The following is a 9,355-nucleotide window of genomic DNA, read 5'->3' as shown; positions in this document are numbered from 1 at the left end:
GAGGCTGCAGTTAATTTATTTTGCGAGTAGAGAGCCGCAGAAGTGGGTTTATTTCTCCTTAGAGTAGATTTACATACCCTGGCATAATGCCCTTTCTTGTCGCAATTCATGCATGTGGCATCTCTGGCGGGACATTTTTGACGAGGATGCCTTTTGTACCCACAAAAGAAGCATTTACCAACCGGAGCAGTTGCTGAGGAGTTTGACGTGGCCTGGGTATCCGGCTCCTCGGGTGTTTCTCCATCCCCTATGTCTGGCTGTGTCTGTGCCAGTGGGGTTCCTTGAGTTCCCACCGTAGCAGCGTTCATTAGCAGCATTGGTGTCCCAAATGACTCAGATTGCTGCTGAGCCGTATCCATCGCTCGTGCCTGATCGACTACCTTGTCAAGAGTGGGTTGCGCTTTCTCTAGTAAGCGTTGCCGTATGTGGGCTGATCTGAGTCCTTGGATGAATGCCTCCCGTGTGGCTTCCTTTCGGTGTTCCTCGGCGCTTACGGCCCGGAAGCTGCCGTCTTTTCCCAGCTGATTCAGAGCTTGCAGGAACTGATCGATTGTCTCCCCGGCTGCTTGCTTGCGTGTGTTGAGAAGATGTCGTATGTATACCTCGTTCTTGGGCTTCACGTAGAGCGCTTGCAGCACCTCGATCGCTGCTTCGTAAGTGTCGCACTCCGAGAAGAGCCTGTACACGCTGGGCGAGACATGATTCACGAGAGCGGCAAATTTGTCGGCTCCTTCCTCGATGATGGTCAGATAGTGTGAGAAGGAACAGAACCAATGCGACCATTTCATTTCTGCGTCAGTCGCGTTTGGGTCTGCGTCCAACCTCTCTGGTTTGTAGATCTTGTCCATCGTTGGTTGAGAGAGCCGAGAAAACCAAATGGAATAAATTGAAATGAGAGCGAGAGATGAACCTTCAGAGTTTAGGCTTTATTCCATTTGATTGGAGCCGCTTCTGTGGGCACACCGGGGAATACAGGTTCAGCTAGGAGTACATAAGCAGTAACGTATACATGTGCAATTAATCACCGCAGAATAAATCCGCGTAAGCACGGAGTTCGATATAATCTCCATTCTCACCAGTCAATGAGCACCTTCAGTTAACGAGCATCAAGTGAACAGCCGATGTAAATGGCAATGCCCCGGGGACAACCACTCGTGCCGCAGAGACCTCCCCTTATACGCGAGACGCACAACATGTGATCCCGCGTCATGTCCCTCAATTCACCTCAATTCACCACAGGTATCTTTAATTCAGGACATTGCAGATAATTACAACAATAGAGTTCATTCCTCAACAAAATCAAAACCATCAGAAACATTGACAAAATTAGAATATGAAAGATATTAATCTGAGAAATCCAAAGTTTAAGATTGGTCATGTCGTAAGAATATATCGGTGGAAATCACATTTTGAAAAAGGCTATACTAAGCGATGGACGAAAGAACTTTTTAAAATCGTTGATGTAATAGGATCAGTTCCTTGGACTTACAAATCAGATGATTTGAAGGGAGAAGAAATCTTGGGTTCATTTTATTCCCAAGAATTACAAAAGACTAAGAAAATAAGTAAATAAATTCACTCCACCCTCACAATTCACATCCATACACCACGTTCATACACCACATCCATACTCCCTCATGCAAGGATTAGTTTATTAGTTCCTCAAACAACGCGTTTCTTTAATTAAAAAATTCATTCCACTCCCTTCTTTGTCTCCACCCACAAGCCACACCCACACAAGCCACACCCATACAAGCGAGACCCATATACCCCCATCATCCCCTCCCCTTGTGTGCCCCCACCCTTGACCCATCCCCTCCCCCATCCCACCCTCTACTCTTCCCCCCACACACAGAGATGCAAGGGGTGGGTAATTGGTGAGGGCACACTTCCCCTTTCTCTTCCCTTTATTCTCTTCTTTTAATTTAAAATTAAATAATTATAAGCAAAACATAATTATTACTTAAAACATACAGTATATTACACATTAAAATATCTACAACAGATTTTATTATATAATGTTTGTTTGCGTGAGAGAGTGAGGGGTCTTGAATTATCGGAGTGCTTCTTTCCTGTTAAAAAACACACACACGTATTAATATTATATAACACACATGTGAATACTTAAGGAGGTACCGGAGAATATCGTATTGTCAATAAATAAATAAATCCCAACTCTAATTTTTAGTTTCAGTCAGAGAGATAAATAATTACTTACCTGGGGTAGTCTCTGATGACTGTTTGGAACAAGAGGCAACATATCTGCGCTTTCTTCGTGATTGACACTGCAAAAGCAGCAAACACACGGTTCAAGAGAATAAACTGTGTTTAAGAGAACAGGCAGTCTCACTTAGCATCATCGTATTTTATTATGTGTAATACCTTTCACGTAAATCTTCAAAGAACGTTGAAACATTGGATGGAACAAGAGGCAACAAATCTGCGCTTTCTTCGTGATTGACACTGCAAAAGCAGCAAACACACGGTTCAAGAGAATAAACAGTGTGTTTAAGAGAACAGGCAGTCTCACTTAACATCATCGTATTTTATTATGTGTAATACCTTTCACGTAAATCTTCAAAGAACGTTGAAACATTGGATGGAACAAGAGGCAACATATCTGCACTTTCTTCGTGATTGATACTGCAAAAGCAGCAAATACACAGTTCAAGAAAATATACAGTGTGTTTAAGAGAACAGGCAGTCTCATTTAACATCATCGTATTTTATCATCAATAATACTGTTACGGATTTCAGAATCCGGTCTGATGAATGCATCCACACAACCAGGTCCTCAGACAGTTATTTCCTTCAATGCATGTTCAGATTAGCCCCATCCCCATGTCTAATGGGATTTTTAATGTGATGCGTTGAGAAGGGTAAAGAATAGATCCCCTCTCTTATGGGAAGCTTTTTTCTTTATGACAGACACGTTCACATACATTTCTTTCACGAGCTCTGACGCGTGCCCTTATAATTCCTCAGCAACGTTCTTTCACGAGCGCCGACGCCCACCTTTTTTTTGAGCGCAACTTACTTAAGTGGTCTTGAAGGCACTCCACAACTCTGCAGGATTCCCCAAAGCACCCAGACCCCCCCAAATCCCCACTCAGCCTGTTCGTAAACTCCTCAGCTACCCTCTCATCCTTGAGCCTGCCAACATCCAGCCTTGCCTGGGATGGTACCATTCTCCCGGACTTAAAGAGCAAGTTTTGGGTCGCTGATGACTTCGCGTGATTCCAAGGTTGTAATCACATTAATAATCATTGTGCATTTATGTTCTTACATTTTAAACTCAAAATATGCTAAAATTAGCTTTTAAGTCAAAACTTTTGTCAGTGATCTAAAAACAGTCCGGAAGTTACCGAAGATGCTATGACGTCACGTTCTCCAAAAACTTCGTGAACATTCGGAAACGGCATGTGAACAATGGCGAGATGCGAATCAGAGAGTGATTTCAGCGGCGATTAAATTCGGTGTTTTCATTCCGATATTGCCGAGGATGAGTCGGAGGATGATGGGAATTTATACTATGATGGAGCACTGAGTGCTCACAGCACAGTAGCCAGTGTCGGGTGTGTGAGGGGCGTTCTCCTCTGTGTCCTCAACAAGGCTCTCTTTACCGACACCACTCACTGGTCCACATTGATCTCTCACCAACTGCTCAAGAAACATGTGCAAACCATTACACATCAAATATCAGTGTCATCAGAATTGAATTGAAATATAATTTGCAACATATCAGACTGTCCATTTGTCAGCACTCACCCTGGCACATGTGAGCTTATCCACAGCATTTCATCGCTTCTTCCCAGCCACCTTGTCAGTATGCTGAGGAGAGTTTCCTCTCTTGAAAGGTGACACAGTGTGAGAAGATGAAGCAGGAGCCAGCTGAGGAGGAGAAGGCTGAATGGTGGGCACGGCGTCACGCTTCAGTCTCACTTGAGCAGTTGTTTTGAAACCGAGCTCACTCATTGCGTTGCCTTCGTAATCCTCGGCTGTGAAATGGTCACCACAAATGACAAGTCTATCCAAAGGGTCCTCTTTACCAGTTTTCTTTGGGGGAAAATTCGCCCGTTTTGTTTGTACAAATCTTATCCACTGCCGGCGAATGTTTGATTCCTTCGGGAATCGGTGTGAGCGATTACCCATCTCCGCAAAACCTGACGACACACGTACAAGGCATGATGTACAAAATAATATCCAAATAACTTTGTTCTACAATAATTCAAAATAAAAAAGGATAATATAGACAGTTACGAGCTCAAAAAAAGCGAAAGAACGGCCCGCTCAACTGGACACTTCTTCATTGAGCGAGTGGGCGTCCACTTTGTTTTGGAGAACGTGACGTCACCATCCATATATGGCACGCGGCTGTGTTTTTCAACAGCCTCGAGAAATAACACATTCGGAGTTAAATTTCATTAATTTTCCTAAGTTAGGCAACCACAATAGTTTGTATCAAACTATTTAATGCACATATAATCATATTGATAAATTTTCAGAACATGTTTGGTGACCCGCAATATCCCTGTGTTGTAAGAGGCAACCAGGGTTGCGTCAGGAAGGGCATCCAGCATAAAACATGTCCCAAATCACTATGCGGATCAAATGATCCGCTGTGGCGATCCCGAACGGGAGCAGCCAAAAGAAGAAGAAGAAGAAGAAGAAGAAGAGTTCGGTGACCCGCAACCTGCTCTTTAAGCTGAAACTTCAGAGTTGTTACCACAAGCCTGTGGTAGTTATTGAGGAACTGAGCACTCCGGTAGACCCTGCAGTTCTGGATCATCCTCCAGTGACCATCAATGAGCACATGGTCAATCTCCACCAGCGTTGGAATACCAATTCCAGCGATGAGCCTGTGGGCACTGAATCCATGAACCAGCCACCCTACCTCCATGACTTCTTGCAAAGTCAAGGAACTTCGTGCTATTCTGGTTCACTGTTTTAGACCCATGGGAACCAACACGTGTCTCATAACCATTCCTATCAGTTCCAATTCTTTGTCTCATAATACACTCGTTGACTGCTGGTGTTACCTCAATTATCATTGGAGTCCGCTTATTGGACACAACTACAGCAACTCCTTGGGCATGGTAACCATCAGAGTGACGTGACCAACAGTAGGTGTCACCACCCACCATGATCTTGCCACTCTCTGGTCTCTGAACCTCAGAGAGTGCTGCAATTATGATGTTCAAACACTTGAGCTCAGATAATATCAGAGACAGGTGATCATCCTCTTTTCGGGATAGGACATTCCAGGAACCCACCCAAAGGGATGGTCTCAGGTTAACCCAAGGAGACTGCCATCTGGTGGACGACACCTAAGCCGAATTACAAATATTAAACTTATTTATTGACTTCAGCAGTAGTTCCGACTGCTAAAAAAAAAGGGTTAATTTGTCCAATTCAGACATCGTTTGGGTGTCTGCAGGTGCACGTTGTTTATATGACTGATTGGGGATCGCTAATCGCTTGCCAAGCCAGCCGTTCCTTATCAACCATTTTATTGGAGTGCTTGCTTAAGTGCTTAAGCCAATTGCTGAGCACTCTGCAATATTCACAGTCACTGAATATATCGATCGACTTGTCACATCAGCCAGAATCCTCTCTCTCTCTCTCTCTCTCTCTCTCTCTCTCTCTCTCTCTCTCTCTCTCTCTCTCTCTCTCTCTCTCTCTCTCTCTCTCTCTCTCTCTCTCTCTCTCTCTCTCTCTCTCTCTCTCTCTCTCTCTCTCTCGCCCCCTGCTGGTCGTTTGTTTTCTGGGTGTGGTGTCATGGCTGCCGTGGGCTGCTGCTCTGTGTTGTGGTGAGTTTTCAGTGTCGTTTTCATCCCTTCCCTCCCCTTTCCTCTTCCTTTTTTCCTTCCTGTTGTGTTCTATGGTGTTTTATTTGTGTTTTTTCTCCTTTGCTATCGTTGAGATAGAGAGAGAGAGAGAGAGAGAGAGAGAGAGAAAGAGTGAGAGCTGGCCTATTTTGGTGTGGCCTCGCTGATTTTTTTTGAGGCCTTATAAGTACCTTGTTGCTTATAATGCATTTGATTTTCAATTTATTTCGATTCATTTAGTTTGACCTTCTTGTCTGGTTCGGGCAAAGAGGTGATAAACTGCCATCATGGCGAATGTACGCTCTCAGCATGAGGTGTTTGAAAATTTAACTCGGAAACACGCGGTTGTTTGTGTTCCACCAGAGGGTGTCCTCACTCAGGATGTTGTATTAGCAGTCGGGGATGTAATCGGTTGTGAACATGTCCGAGCTGCGTCCCGAATGAGTCAGAAAGTCATTGTTTTCGTGTCGGACGAAAACTTGGTGCAAAATATAGTGAGTACAGGTTTAACCACAGAGAGTGGCGTTTTTATGTTTGCGTCCCCTATGGATACCCCTGCGATGAAAATTGTAATATCAAATGTTCCACCGTTCATACCAAACGATAAACTAATATCAGTTTTGTCGCAATATGGGACAGTTGTGTCAAGAATGTCTATGATTCCACCGAGAAGCCGAGTCGAGCGGATAAAACATGTAATGAGTTTTCGTCGACAGATTTTCATGGTTCTTCCTGATCACGGTGATGACACGGGACTGAATATTTCGTTCAAAGTAAAGTTCAATGATCGTGAATATCAAATGTATGCTTCATCAGCTTCGTTAACGTGTTTTCTCTGTGGAGCCCTTGGTCATGTCAAACGATTTTGTCCCAAGGTTTCCTGTTCAAAGTGTGGTAAAAATGGCCATGGAGACATGGATTGCAAAAAGGATATCAACACTGCAGATCCTATAAAACGGGCTGATGTTAATCTCAATAGTTTACCGATTCCTGCTGTTCCTGTTGTTCCTCCTGCTCCCTCCTGTAGTGAGACGGATGTTAACAATACCCTTGTTTCCAATCCCAGTGTTGAAAATAATGGTACATCACTCCCGATTACTGAAAATGAAGTAACCTCAAATTGTACAACCTGTCCTGATGCTCTTTCATGCAGTGAAGAAATGGATGAGGATCCTGTAATTACCCCGAAAAAAACGAAGAGCAACAGATGCTAGTTTTTCTCTCGGTACTGCAAAGAAAGTAGTATTGGAGATGGACAGTGTCGCTGAAAACGCACCCCAATTTGTTTTTCATGTTTCGACCCTTTTTGAAGAGGAGGATAGAAAATTTGATTCAAAAATTGAGGAAAATGAATCTCAAAGGATGCGGTTCATCTCTGTAGATAGAAATCATTGTTCAACGGAAATATGAGGCAATGCTGAGGACGTTAGTAAACCCTCAATTGAACCATTACCATCAATGGTTACTATTGAGCAGACGGTGATTGACTCCCAGAGATATACCGAAGGTATCTCATCTTCTTGCACAGCTTCTCTGGCTGCGATACAGTGTCTGCAATTTTTGGGTTTAGCAAACCAACTTTGCTAAGCAAGCTCTGCAAGATTGATGAAGCAGAGAGGGCAATGGACGTGTTTATGGACATCCGAGCTGAGAAAGGTGATATCATTAAAGCAGGCTGTGATCTTTCCATGCTCATGTTCCATGGGAAATCCTCCAAAGACTTGGAAGACTTGAGATTCGACATCTTCAGCAAGCGAGCTGCTACTGGGAGCATAAAACCTGAGAACCCCCCCCCTGACAACAGGAGCTGCAGCACAGCACTCTCTCCGAGCTTACCTCCAGACTAGAGACTGGCTGATGCTGCAAAGTCCATCGTTGGATGCCCGGGACTATGGATGGCAACTCACTGAGCAAGGATATGCACCAGTCCCTTCTACAGACGCCATTGCACCAGACTACCTCCTGACGTTTGCCAGCTGCAACTGTGCGGGGAACTGCAGCTCACTCAGGTGCTGCTGTAAAAAGCAAGGAGTCAAGTGTATTTCTGCTTGCGGCATCTGTCATGGTAACTGTTGCCTGAACATAAACAAGCTGGATGACAAGAGGAGTGAGGAAGATACTGGGGAGTTTGATGAATAAGGTTGTAAAAGCTGACGAAGCAACATTTCCATTGAGCACATTTCTGTTAAAAATGTCAATAAAATACATTTAATTTGATCAAGGAGTGTTTTTTTCTCAAAACTAATGGTTGGAATCAATTCAGCACCCCAAAACCCCTAGTTAGACATCCCACAAGTCAATATTTGCAAAAGTTAATTTTCCGATTTTTTTCGCGCAGGCCCTCTGAGCACCCGAACTTTGATTGCCTCCCCAGAATTTTCCACAAGGATTTGGGTTTGCACTAATTTATAGGTGTTCGTAGACACCGAGATGAATACGTTCGTGAAGAAATTTTTTGGTAAGCAATTTTTTCACAGATTGTCAATACAATTTGCTAAAATTCCCTAACTACCTGAAGTATTACACAATGAGTGGATTTTTACCGGGCTGTTGAGACAGATAAAATCAGATAACTTACCCTCCATTAGCATAGGGGTTCCATACCTCTTTCCATACCTCTCCATTTCCATACCTCTTTCAAAAGACTAGTAGTAAGGATTTGTACAAGTCTTGTGTTAAGATACTGCTGGGAGATACACCATTAAACGGCGTAACCCGGTGGAAGAGACTGATGCCTATTGAGGTCCCCATTGAACCTGTATGGGACTCCATGTATAGCAAGCTCATAAGTAAAAGTCTGGTGATCTCCAATGGAGGCTGATTCATTGGATAGTTCCTTCCAATAAACTAATTAGTCATTTTTTTCCCACATCCACGTGTTGCCCGTTTTGTGAATATACAGAAGACGTGTTCCATGGCTTTACAGATTGTGTGAGATTTGTTCCCTTAATTCATTGGTTAAATTGTGTCAAAAAAAATGAATGTTGTGTTCTCTTTGCGTTCCTTTATTTTTGGGTTTAATGGCAAACCCAATAAAGTTAATACGCTTCTGAAGTTTCTCGTAGCGACGGCCAAGCTGGCAATATATCTCTCAAGAAAAGAGAAATTGAACGAAAAACCTGTCGGGCTATGTGACGTCATGTTATTTTTAGCTCGCCTGTTCGAAGAACAGAGAGCTATGGCGATACCCCCAGTGTGAGCGTGAAAATGTTAAAGTTTTTGGTGCAAGTTATTTTTTTTCCTTTCTAATGTTTTTATTTACCACACTATTTTTATACGCCCAATATATATATATATATATATATATATATATATATATATATATATATATATATATATATATATATCGGGCGTATTATGTGATACCGGTCTTCCGTCTGTCCGTCCGTTCCTGTCCGCACTCTCCCAAAGTTTTCAACTTTCACGTTTCATATTTGGTACATAGGTACAGACTGTGGAGACGGTGTGTCGCGACATACGTTCGTCATCTAAAGTGGTTGCCATGGCAACCAGGATGCTGTTTTCCA

General features: G+C 43.2%; 1 long non-coding RNA gene across 2 annotated transcripts in view; it reads right to left on the bottom strand.

The window, feature by feature from the left end:
- Window positions 1-1,837: 1,837 nt before the first annotated feature.
- The window catches only part of LOC147019405 (uncharacterized), a 19,858-nt gene continuing 12,340 nt past the window's right edge, over window positions 1,838-9,355 (bottom strand). The window contains exons 2-6 of one of the 2 annotated variants that reach the window (XR_015061401.1): window positions 3,769-4,163; window positions 2,563-2,643; window positions 2,383-2,463; window positions 2,219-2,285; window positions 1,838-2,072 (exon numbers count right to left, since the gene is read on the bottom strand). This is a non-coding gene — a long non-coding RNA (uncharacterized LOC147019405). Of the gene's footprint in view, window positions 2,073-2,218; window positions 2,286-2,382; window positions 2,464-2,562; window positions 4,164-9,355 lie in introns of both variants that reach the window. The other variant, XR_015061402.1, reaches the window with a different exon arrangement.

The sequence above is a fragment of the Eptatretus burgeri genome, chromosome 9, assembly GCF_056783735.1.
Source record: "Eptatretus burgeri isolate ZD-2024b chromosome 9, Ebu_testis_v1, whole genome shotgun sequence".
In the NCBI taxonomy this organism is placed as follows: domain Eukaryota; kingdom Metazoa; phylum Chordata; class Myxini; order Myxiniformes; family Myxinidae; genus Eptatretus; species Eptatretus burgeri.
The sequence above is the reverse complement of the archived record's forward strand: the minus strand, read 5'-3'. Positions and strand labels throughout refer to the sequence as shown.